This window comes from Felis catus, chromosome B1, assembly GCF_018350175.1.
Source record: "Felis catus isolate Fca126 chromosome B1, F.catus_Fca126_mat1.0, whole genome shotgun sequence".
NCBI lineage: Eukaryota > Metazoa > Chordata > Mammalia > Carnivora > Felidae > Felis > Felis catus.
Window position 1 is genome coordinate 75,981,167 of NC_058371.1, and position 13,076 is coordinate 75,994,242.

At 37.5% G+C, this 13,076-nt stretch overlaps 1 protein-coding gene across 2 annotated transcripts in view; it reads right to left on the reverse strand.

Moving 5' to 3' along the window:
• The window catches only part of FHIP1A (FHF complex subunit HOOK interacting protein 1A), a 276,539-nt gene extending 268,008 nt beyond the window's left edge, over window positions 1-8,531 (reverse strand). Inside the window, exon 1 of one of the 2 annotated variants that reach the window (XM_045055776.1) lies at window positions 8,434-8,531. The gene's annotated coding sequence lies outside the window, so the exon portion shown is untranslated. The remainder of the gene's footprint in view (window positions 1-8,433) is intronic. The other variant, XM_045055775.1, reaches the window with a different exon arrangement.
• Between the last annotated feature and the right edge of the window lie 4,545 nt (window positions 8,532-13,076).

Below are 13,076 nucleotides of genomic sequence, written 5' to 3' on the forward strand. Positions count from 1 at the left end.
ATATAAGTAATATGCCAGATAGAGAATTTTAAGTATTGATTACAAAGATACTCACTGGACTTGAGAAAAGAGTGGAGAACAGTGAGACCCTTAACAACCAGAGATGAAGAACACAATAAATAAAACAAAAACTCAATCAATAGTATACATACCAGGCTATGGGGGCATCTGGGTAGCTCAGTCAGTTAAGTGTTCAACTCTTGCTTTTGGCTCAGGTCATAAATTCCCAGTTCATGGGATCGAGCCCCACATCGGGATCCATGCTCACAGTGAGAAACCTGCTTGGGATCCTCTCTCTCCTGTGCTCTCTCTCTGACCCTTCCCTACTTGTACTCTCACTCTAAATAAATAAATAAAACAAACTTAAAAAAAAAAAAAAGAATACCAGGTTAGATGAAACAGAGGAAAGAATTAATGACCTAGAAGAAAGAGTAACCATAAGTAACCAAGCTGACCAAATGAGAGGAAAACAAATTATGTAAATTGAGAATAGTCTTAGGGAACTCAGTGACTCTGTCAAGTGCGATAATATTCATATTATAGAAATCCCAGAAGAAAAAAAAGGGAGGGGGCAGAAAATTTATTTGAAGAAATAATAGCTGAAAACTTCCCTAATCTGGGGAAGGAAACAGACATCCCAACCCAGGAGGTACAGAGACACCCCACACACACACACACCAAAAATCAACCCAAGGAACTCCACACCAATACACATAGTAACTTAAATGGCAAAGAGTAGTGATAAAGAAAAAAATTTTAAAGCAGCAAGAGAAAAGATGACAGTTATATACAAGGGACACCCCCTACATCTATCAGCAGTTTTTCAGCAGAAACTTTGCAGCCAGAAAGGAGTGGTGTGATATATTCAAAATGCTGAAAGGGGAAAATCTACAGCCACGAATATTCTATCCAGTAAGGCTATCATTCAGAAAAGAAGGTATGATAAAGAGTTTCTCAGACAAACAAAAATTAAAGGAGACCATGACAACAAAACCAGCCCTATAAGACATATTAAAGGGGACTCTTTGAGTGAAAAGGAAATGCCATAAGTGAGAGTATGAAAGGTAAAAAACACAAAAGCAGTTTAAGTCTTTCTGTAAAAAATCAGCCAAGGGATTCATAAAATAAAAGCATATAAAATATGATACCATATTCCTAAAATGTGGGGGAATATTTTAGGAGAGGAGTAAAGAATGGGTTCAAATTTAAGCAATCGTGAACTTAATATACACTGCTATATGCACAAGATGTTATATACAAACCAAATTGTAATAAATCAAAAACCAGTAATGTATGTAAAGAATAAGGAAAAAGGAATCCAAGTATATTACTCAAGAAAGCCAACAAAACATGAAAGAGAAGAAAGGATCAGACAAAAACTACAAGACAACCACAAAACAAGTCACAAAATGGCAATAAGTAACATATCAATAATTACTTTGGGGGTCACCTGGGTGGCTCAGGTCATGATCTCACAGTTGGTGAGTTCAAGCCCTGCATCAAGCTCTGTGCTGACAGTTCAGAGCCTGGAGCCTGCTTCAAATTCTGTCTCCCTCTTTTTCTATCTCTACCCCTCCCCAACTCGAGCTCGCTTGCTCACTCTCTCTCTCAAAAATAAACATTGGGGCGCCTGGGTGGCTTAGTCGGTTGAGTGTCCAACTTTAGCTCAGGTCATGATCTCACCCTTCATGAGTTCAAGCCTCACATTGGGCTCAATGCTGACAGCTCAGAGCCTGGAGCCTGCTTCAGATCCTGTGTCTCCCTCTCTCTCTGACCCTCTCCCATTCACACCCTGTGTCTCTCTCTCTCAAAAATAAACATTTAAAAAAAATTTTTAATAAACATTAAAAAAATAATAATTACTTTGAATGTAAATGGACTAAATGTTCCAATCAAAAGATATAGGGTGACCAAGTGGATAAAAAAACAAGACCCATCTACATGCTGCCTACAAGAGACTAATTTCAGACCTGCAGATTGATAGTGAGGGGATGGAGAAATATTTATCATTCAAATACATGTCAAAAGAAATCTGGGGTAGCACTACATATATCAGACAAAATGGATTTCAAAACAAACACTGTAATAAGAGATGAAGAGCACTATATAATAATAAAAGGGACAATCCAACAAGAGAATATAACAATTGTAAATATTTATGCACCCAGCATGGAAGCACCAATACAAAAAAAAATAACAAATGTAAAGGAAATAATTGATAGTTATACAGTAATAGTATGGGACTTTAACACCCCACTTACATCAATGGACAGACCATCCAACAGAAAATCAACAAGGAAACAATGGCTTTGAATGACAGACCGGACCAGATAAATTTAACAGATATATTCAGAACATTCCATCCTAAAACAGCAGAACACACATGGAACATTGTCCAGAATAGATCACATATTAGGTGACAAAACAAGCCTCAGCAAATTAAAAAGGATCAAAGTCATACTATGCACCTTTTCTGACCACAACACTATGAAACTAGAAATCAACCACAAGAAAAAAATCTGGAAATACCACAAATACATTAAGGTTAAATAATATACTACTAAACAATGAATGGGTCAACCAAGAAACCAAAGAAGGAATAAAAATTACATGGAAACCAATGAAAACGAAAACACAACAGTCCAAAATCTTTAAGATGCAACAAAAGCTGTTGTGAGGGAAGTTTATAACAATATAGACCTACCTCAAGAAGCAAGAAAAATCTCAAACAATCTATCTTTATACATAAAGGAGCTAAGAAAATTTTAAAAAAGAAGGAAAAAAAAAACAACAAAATCCAAACCAGGAAGGAAATAAAGATTAGAGCAGAAATAAATGATATAAAAACTAAAAAAATAGAACAGATTAATGAAATCAGGAGCAAATTCTTTGAAAATAACAAAATTGATAAATCTCTAGCCAGACTCATTATAAAAAAAAGGACTCAATCACAAATAAAAACCAATACGACCAAAACACAATTATAAGAGATTATAAAAAATTATATGTCAACAAATAAGACAACCTAAAAGAAACAGATAAATTCCTAGAAACAGAGAACCTACCAAAACTGAAGCAAGAAAGATTAGAAATTTTGATCAGAACCATTACCAGCAATGAAATTGAATCAGTAATCAAAAAACTTCCAACAAATATAAGTCCAGGGCCAGATGGCTTCACAGGCAAATTCTACCAAACACTTAAAGAAGAGTTAATAGCTATTCTTCTCAAACTATTCCCAAAAACAGAACAGGAAAAAATACCTCCAAATTCATTCTGAGGCCAGTATCTCCTGATACCAAAACCAGATAAAACACTAAAAAAAAAAAAAAAAAAAAAAAAAAGGACTACAGGCCAATGTCTCTGATGAGCATGGAAGCAAAAATCCTCAAAATATACTAGCAAACTAAATCCAACAATACATTTTTAAAAAACTGGGGCACCTGGGTGGCTCAGTCAGTTAAACATCGACTTCAGCTCTGGTCATGATCTTGAGGTTCATGAGTTTGAGCCTCGCGTCAGGTTCACAGAGCCTGCTTGGGATCCTCTCTCATCCTCTCTCTCCCTCTCTCTCTGCCCCCCTCCTCAAAAATATACATTTAAAAACATTAAAAAATGAAGTACATTTTAAAAATAAATAAAATTTTAAAAATCACTCACCATGTTCAAGTGGGATTTATTCCCAGGATGCAAAGTGGTTCAATATTCATAAAAAAATCAGGGCACCTGGGTGGCTCAGGGGGTTAATCGTCTGACTTTGGCTGAGGTCATGATCTCACAGTTCATGAGTTCAAGCCCTGGATGGGGCTCTGGGATGCTGACAGCTTAGAGCCTGGAGCCTACTTTGGATTCTGTGTGCTTCCTCTCTCTCTGCCCCTCCCCTGCTCATCCTCTGTCTGTCTGCCTCTCTCAAAAAATAAATAAATAAATAAATTTTTAATATTCACAAATCAATGTGATACGTCACATCAATGAGGATTAAAACCATATGATCATTTCAATAGGTGCAGAAAAAGCATTCCATACAGCATAACATCCATTAGGGTTTTTTTTTTTTTTTAGGTTAACTTATTTGTTTTGAAAGAGAGGGAGCGAGCAGGGAAGGGGCAGAGAGAGATAGAGAATCCCAAGGATGCTCCAAACTGTCAGCACAGAGCCCAACACAGGATTTGATCTCACAAACCATGAAATCATGACCTGAGCTGAAATCACGAGTCAGATGTTTAAACAACTGAACCACCCAGGCTCCCCAACATCCATTCATGATTAAAAGTCTCAACAAACTAGGTCTAGAGGGAACATGCCTCAACATAATAAAGGCCATATATGAAAACCCCACAGCTAACATCATAGTCTATGGGGTAAAACTGAGAGCTTTTTCCATAGGGTCAGACACAAGACAAGGATGTCCAATCTCACCACTTTTATTCAAAGTATAAGTCCTAGCCACAGTGATTAGATAACAAAAAGAAATACAAGGCATTCAAATTGGTAAGGAAGAAGCAAAACCTCCACTATTTGCAGATGACATGATACTGTACAGAGAAAACCCTAAAGACTCCATAAAAAACTACTAGAACTGATACATGAATATAGTAAAGTTCCAAGACAAAACACCAATTTGCAGAAGTCCATAGCATTTCTATAGACTAATAATGAAGCAACAGAAAGAGAAATTAACAATCCCATTTACAATTGCACCAAAAATAATACCTAGGAACAAACTGAATGAAAGAAGTGAAAGACCTGTACTCTGAAAACTATAAAACATTGGTGAGAGAAACTGAAAATGAGACAAAGAAATGGAAAGACAATCCATGCTCATGGGCTGGAAGAATATTGTCAAAATGTCCATACCACCAAAAGCAATCTACAGATTGAATGCAATCTCTACCAAATACCAAGAGTGTTGTTCACAAAACCAGAACAAATAACCCTAAAATGTATAAGGAACCACAAAAGACCCCAAATAGCCACAGCAATCCTGAAAAAGAGAAACTGGAGGTATTACAATTCCAGACTTAAAGTTATATTACAGATCTATGGTAATCAAGACAGTATGGTACTGGCATAAAAACAGACACATAGATCAATGGAACAGAATAGAAAACTCAGAAATAAACCCATGATTATACAGTCCATCAAACTTCAACAAAGGAGGCAAGACTATCCAATGGGAAAAAGACAATCTCTTCAACAAATGGTGCTGGGAAAACTGGACAGCATCATGCAAAATAATGAAACTAGATCATTTTATTTAACCATACACAAAAATAAAATGAATTAAAAGTCTAAATGTGAGACCTGAAATCATAAAAATCCTTGAAAACAGTACAAGCAGTAATTTTTCTGACACCATAGCAACATTTTTCTAGAGGTCTCCTGAGACAAGGGAAATAAAGCAAAAATAAACTATTAGGAATATATCAAAATAAAAAGTTTCTGCACAGCAAAGCAAACAATCAACAATCCTTAAAGTCAACATATTGACAGGGAGAAAATATTTGCAAAATGACATATCTGATAAAGGGTTAATATCCAAAATATATAAAGAACTTTACAATAGCCAAAAAACAAATAATCTCATTAAAAATGGGAAGACATGAACAGACATTTCTCCAAAGAAGACATACAGATGGCCAACAGACACATGGAAAGATGGTCAACATCATTTATCAGGGAAATGCATATTGAACTACAATGAGATTATCACCTCACACCTATCAGAATGGCTAAAATCAACAACACGAGTAAGAAGTGTCAGTGAGGATATGGGGGAAAAGAAAGACTCTTGCATTGTTGGTGGGAATGCAACCTGCTGCAGCCACTTTGGAAGACAATATAGTTGTTCCTCAGAGAGTTAAAAATAGAGCTACTCTTTAATACACTATGTAATTTAATAATTACACTATGGGGTATTTACCCTCAAAAAACAAATACGCTAATTCAAAGGGATACATGTACCCCTGTTTATTGAAGCATTATTTATAATAGCCAAATTATGGAAGCAGTCCACATGTCCATCAATTGATAAATGGATAAAGTGTGTACATATTTACAATGGAATATTATTCAGCCTTAAAAAAGAATGAAATCTTGCCATTTGTAACAACAGGGATGGAGCTACAGAATATAAGTGAAATAACTCAGAGAATCACAAATACCATATGATTTCACTCACATGTGGAATTTAAGAAAGAAAACAAGGGGTGGGAGGGAAGAGAGACAAACCAAGAAGAAGACTCTTCCTCGATAGAGAACAAACTGATGGTTACCAGAGGGGTGGTTGGTAGAGGGAGTGTGGAGGGGATTGGTGACACAGGGGATTGGATTTCAAGATTACACTTATGAAGAACACTGAGTAATGTATAGAATTGTTGAATCACTATATTGTACACCTGAAATGAATATAACCATGTATGTTGACTATACTGGTATTAAAATTTAAGAAACTTATTTTAAAGAATGTCAAAAGTTTTTTTTTTAAAGGAGAGAATCTTAAAAGAAGAGAAAAACACTTTGTGTCATATACAAGGGAATCCCAATAAGACTATCAGCAGATTTTTTAGCAGAAACTTTGTAGACCAAACAGAGCAACACAATATATTCAAAGGGCTGAAAGAAAAAAACTGACAACCAAGAATACTCAACCCAGTAATGTTGTCATTCAGAATTAAAAGAGAGACGGTTTTCCAGAAATAAAAACTGAAGGAATTCATCACCACTAGACTGGCCTTTTAAGAAATGTTAAAGGGAATTCTTTAAGCTGAAACAAAAGGGTCCTAATTAGTAACAGGAAAACATATGAAAGTATAATACCCACTCATAAAGGTAAATATGTAGTAAAATTCAGAATAATGCTGTAAAAGTTGCATAGATCATCACATATAAGATGGTATGAAGGTTAAAAGACAAAAATAGTAAAAATGTATCTACAATAATTAAGGGATACACAAGATAAAAAGATGTAAAATGTGACCTCAAAAACATAAAACATAGGGTAGGGGGATGTAGACCTTTAGGATACATCTAAATTTAAGTGGTTATCAATTTAAAAGACACTTATAGAGGCACCTGGGTGGCTCACTCGGTTAAGCATCTGACTTTAGCTCAGATCATGATCTCACGATTCAGGAGTTCAAGCCCCACATCGGACTCTGCTGTCACCATAGAGCCTGCTTTGATCCTCTGCCCACCCCCCTTCCCCCCTGGTTCTATCTCAAAATAAATAAACTTAAAAAAAAAAAAAAAAGAGATTGGGAAGCCTGAGTGGTTCAGTTGGTTAAGCATCCGACCGCAACTCAGGTCATGATCTCGCAGTTCGTGGATTCCAACCCTGCGTTGGTCTCTGTGCTGACAGCTCGGAGCCTGGAGCCTGGAGCCTGCTTTGGATTCTGTGTCTCCCTCTCTCTGTCTGCCCCACTCGTGCTCTGTCCCTCTCTCTCAAAAATAAACAAACATTTAAAAAAAAATTTTTTTTACGGTTTCTTGTTTTTAGCTCCTGATATGAATTGGTCCACTTTTTTTTTTATTTAACATTTTCATCAAGCTTTCATGACTTCTGATTCTCTTCTCCTCTATTCACAGGAGTCACCCACTCTAACTGGTTAGTGATAAACCTCTTCCTTAAAGAGAGATGGGGTGCCTGGGTGGCTCAGTTGGATGAACATCCAACTCTTGACTTTGGCTCATGTCATGATCATGGGATGAAGCCTGCATCTGGTTCTGGGCGGAGCATGGACCCTGCTTAAGATTTTCTCTCTCTCTCTGTCCCTCTCCCCTGCTTATCTATTGTTATAGCCTGATGAACACTTGCCATTTATGTTTTACATCTCTCAGAAACTGTATTCTCTTCATGGCCTGTTACATACACTCCATACTGGATGCTTTATCTTCGGACCTAGGCTACAAAATAACATTACACACTAAACTCACAGATACTTAGGAAACTTACAGCCAGTTTCAAGAGCTTTCTGTAAGTAGGCAGTGAGAGATTATAATTAAGCAGCTATATGGAGCTTTTATTATTTTTTTTTTCAACGTTTATTTTTGGGACAGAGAGAAACAGAGCATGAATGGGGGAGGGGCAGAGAGAGAGGGAGACACAGAATCAGAAACAGGCTCCAGGCTCTGAGCCATCAGCCCAGAGCCTGATGCGGGGCTCGAACTCACGGACTGCGAGATCGTGACCTGGCTGAAGTCGGACGCTTAACCGACTGCGCCACCCAGGCGCCCCTATATGGAGCTTTTAGAAAGGAAAATCCAACAAGAAAGTGTAGCTGTAGTGAACCATGATTATTCATAAAATTGTATGAATAATTGAAATTCACAAGTTTTCCTAATAAAAACTGCTTTCATCTTTGTCCATTTGGGCTGCTTTAACAAAATGTCACAGACTAGATGGCTTATTAATAACAGAAATCTTTTTCTCACAGTTCTGAAGGCCAGAAGTCCAAGATCAGGGCACTAAGGCATTCTTCTGAGTTGCAGACTTCTCATTGCAGCCTCACTTGGTGGAAGAGGCTGGGCGCTCACTCAGGGGTCTTTTATAAGAGCAATAATCCCATTTACCAGGGCTCCACCCTCATGACCTAATCACCTCTCAAAGGACCAACTCAAAACACCATGGCTGTGGGGGGTAGGTTTCAACACATGAATTTTGAAGGGACATAGTCAGACTATCACACATGCCCTCTGCATGTAAAATCCCACTGAATTTGCAACTCTTATCATCGAAAACTTGGAAAGATGGCAGGACTATAAATTTGTAATTACCAAAAGGATCATTATCTATAAATCAAATGTATCAATATGAAGGATTATGGTGATTCACAGTAGAATACAGTCACATATCTAAATATGTGAGTCCTAGCGGTTACTCACAAGGACTAAAAGCAGGTATCAGATTGAAACCATGTTCAAGAAAAGCATTTTTGCAAAAAAGCAGTCTTTCTTTCCATGAAATAGAAAAATCAGTTTGAAAGATGTGCTAAAAAAAAAAAAAAGAATAAGGACTGGTAGGAGACACCTGTGCCCAGCATAAAACAGTGGCTCACCAAGTGTGCATCCTTCTCCGTCATCAGCATCAGCATTACCTGAGAACTTGTTAGAAATGGAGATGCTTTGCCTCCTCCCACGCCCCTGCCCTAAACCTACCAATCAGACCTCAGGGTTAAGGCCCCGCGATTCATGGTTTAACAAGCCTACCAGGTGATTCTGATACATAGTAAAGTTTGAGAACTGCAGGTGTAAAACACAGCAGGAAGATATTTTAAAGGCAACTCTTCATCATACCTAATTTAAGTTCCTCTAATTTTAGATAGCCTTGGGATTTGGCCATCCTCGGCTTGTCTATGATTTTTCAAAAAGAAAGCTATAAGATTTGGCATTAAAAAGGGCATTTGTGACACCCTGTTATCAAAATAATTCCTGATCTAAGCATATTATGCTTGCTGTTTTCTATCTGTCATCGGGACCTAACTCTGCGACACAAAACACTCAGTTCTTCTTACCCCTCCCTTTATCCTCTACTGCTCCTTAATCCCTTTCAGGATTCTCTGTGGTCCACAGGCTTTGACAATGAATTTCAGGTTCTAATTGTTTCTCAGAATTTGTGAAAATATGATTGATAAACAGTGAACTTTACAAAGCTAAGTAGCTTTAGAAAAAATAAATAAGGGGCCTTATCTATAGCCTGGATATTCAGTTCTACAATATAAAGAGTTACATTTTTTAATTCTAGGCTTGTTTACAGTTCATTAGCATATTCCATTTGCAAGTATTTTTTTCCTTTTGAATGTGTTTCCTGGAGTTAGAATAGATGTGATTAAGATAAAACAATTGCCATTATTTACCAAAAAGGTGTATGATTCAGTTATAAAAATAAGAGTATAGGCAGTTGATCATTTAAGAACTCTTAAAAATGTACCAAACCTTGAATTTGGATTCTCTCTAATATCACTAAATATTGAGGAAAGCAGTACATTGTTAAAAACATATTGGAAAATCTGTCTTTTCCCCTTATGTTAAACCTGCAAGCTCTTTTACTACAGTAAGTAAAGCAAATAAACAATGATCATCACACAGTGAACTGTTGCTTAATTTTGCAACAGTGGAAATCTCTCTAGCACAGTAGTTCTCATCCTTGGTTTCATATTAGAATCACCCAGGGAGCTTTTTTAAGTACCAGTGAATGCCCAGGTTGTATCCCAGAACAATTAAGCAAAAATCTCTGGGGCTGGAAAGCAGATATCAGTATTTAGAGCTTCTCCAGGCAATTCTAGGGCACTTAAGGTTGAGAACCACTGTTTAAGTTGATCAAGGCCCTTTTATGGAAAGGATTCTATTTGGTGTGGTTAAAGTAGACATAGAATCTAAGGACATGAGTGTAGCACCTATTGATTATCACTGGTTGCTAGCTAAATCCTTAGCTCATGACCATTTCACATCACTCCATTTATTCAAAAATCTTTAGTGGCTATACAAAAACTCACTCAAAATGGATCAAAGACCTAAACACAAGAACTGAGTATAAAACTCTTAAAAGAAAGCATATGGGAAAAGCTTCACGACGGTGGATTTGGCAATGATATCTCGGATATGACATCAAAAGCATGGGCAATAAAGTTGAAAATAAATTGGACTACATCAAAATTTAAAAATTCCGCACATCAAAGAACACAATCTATGGTATGGGAAGAAATATTTGCAAATTGTATATCTGATAAGGGGTTACTATCCAGAATACAAAAAAAACTCCTACAACTCAACATCAGAGAAACAAATAAACTAATTTAAAAATGAGCAGAGGTCTTGATTAGACATTTCTCCAAAAATATACAAGTGGCCAACAAGCACATGAAAAGGTGTTCAACATCACTCATCATTAGGGAAATGCAAATCAAAACCACGATGAGATACCACCTCACACTCATTAGGATGGCTATTATTTAAAGAAAATTTTAATGTTTATTTTTTAGAGACAGAGTGTGAGCAGGGGAGGGACAGAGAGAGAGGGAGACACAGAATCTGAAGCAGGCTCCAGGCTTCCAACTGTCAGTCCAGAGCCCGACATGGGACTCAAACCCATAAACCACAAGATTATGACCTGAGCTGAAGTCGGATGCCTAACTGCCTGAGCCACCCAGGTGCTCCAGGATGACTATCATTAAAAAAAAAGGAAAGAAAGAAAGAAAGAAAGAAAGAAGAGGAAGAGTGTCCATAAGGATGTGGAAAAACTGAAATCCTTGTGCATTGTTGGTGGGAATGTAAAATGCTGCGGCTGCTATGGAAAGCAGTGTGGTGTTTCCTCAAAAACTTAAAAATAGAATTGCCATGATCCCACAATTCCACTTGTGGGTATATATCCCCAAGAGAATGGCAAGCAGGACCTGGAAAAGATGCTTGCACACCCATGTTCGCAGCAACATTATTCACAACAGTCAAGAGGAGGAAGCAACCAAAATGTCCATTGACTAATGAATGGATAAATTATGGAAAAGGTGCTCATTTATGTTCTGAGCACAAGGCAAACTCAAAAGAGTATAACTTAATATTGGTTCTGTTGTTATTAGCACCTAATATTTATTGAATGCTCACCATGCACTCAGTACAATGCTACCCACTTGTGGCAGCCCAGATGCTCCTCTCAGACCTCCAACCGCATCAATCTATTGGCCTCGGCTGCTAGGCTCTGAAACTATTTGGGCCAAGCTTCTGAAACTATTGGCTGCTCCCAGCCAATGCCTAAGCATTGGTAGAGGTACAAAGCAAGCCCAGTCCTGGAGATACTCAACGCCTCTGAAAGGCAACTTAGTGGTCTGAGGGCTCCCTAACAGCTTTGCCAAAGCTTATGTAGCTTGCATGGCAGTCTGGGACATTTCCACCCAACTTGCTTCTCTCTCTACTCCACTGATGGTCAGACTGGCATTATGGTCTGATGGCTCTCCCTGCCCTTTCCAGCTCCTTCTCCATCTTCTCTCACAGGGGAAAATCTAAAAGGAATCCTTGCATCTTTACCCCCGCTTCTTGCAGGACCTGTCTTCACATAGTAAATGCATTACTTCAGTCAATGCTTATAACACAAATTGTACCGATCATCTCTACTTTATACATAGGGAAACTGAGGTTTAGAGAAGTCATTATCTCATCAATGGCAGGATTAGATTTTGAACTATAGTTTTTCTGACCCTAAAACAAGCACTTTCAATCAGTACATGAGTAACACAAATATTTTTATTTTATTTCATTTGGAAAAATGTCCTAAATATGGGGAAATACAGAGAATACTGTAATAAATTTCCACATGTCTATTACTCACAATTAACAAGAATGATTGGGTTGTCAAATGAGCTCCTGAATTTTTAAAATATTTGAATAATAAAACACTACACTCGAACATTACAGATAGGAAAGGCCATGGGACTGGTGCTGGGTATTCTATCTCCCTATCAGCAACTATTTTCATGATTTTGCTGTGTGTCCTTCCAATTCATATATTTTTTTTATTTCATTTTCTTTTTTAAAGTTTATTTATTTATTTATTTTAAGAGGGGGGAGGGGCAGAGAGGGAGGCAGACAGAGAATCCCAAAAAGGCTCTGCGCTATCAGCGTGAAGTCCTGACATGGGGCTCAAACCCACGAACCATGAGATCATGACCTGAGCCGAAGTCAAGAGTCAGTGACTCAACTGACTTAGCCACTCAGGCACCCCTTTTCTGATAATTTTAATACATACATTTGTATCTATAGAAATTCATTGCTTTGTGTGTTTCTAAATTTTACATTAACGGATATTATCTGTATGTCTTTTTTTTGCAGCCTGCCATTTTCAAGATGAACTATATTTTTAAGATTGCTTCATGTTACTAATTCATTCTTCTAAACCAGTGCTTCTCAGCAGAAGGCCATTTTACCTCCCCAAGAGACATTTGGCAATATCCAGAGACATTGTTGGTTGTCACAATGAGAAAGGAGAAGAAAGGGCTACTAGCATCAAGTAGGGAGAGGCCAGGGATGCTGCTAAATACCCTACAATGCACAAGACAGCTCCCCACAAGAAAGAATTTTCTGAGGTG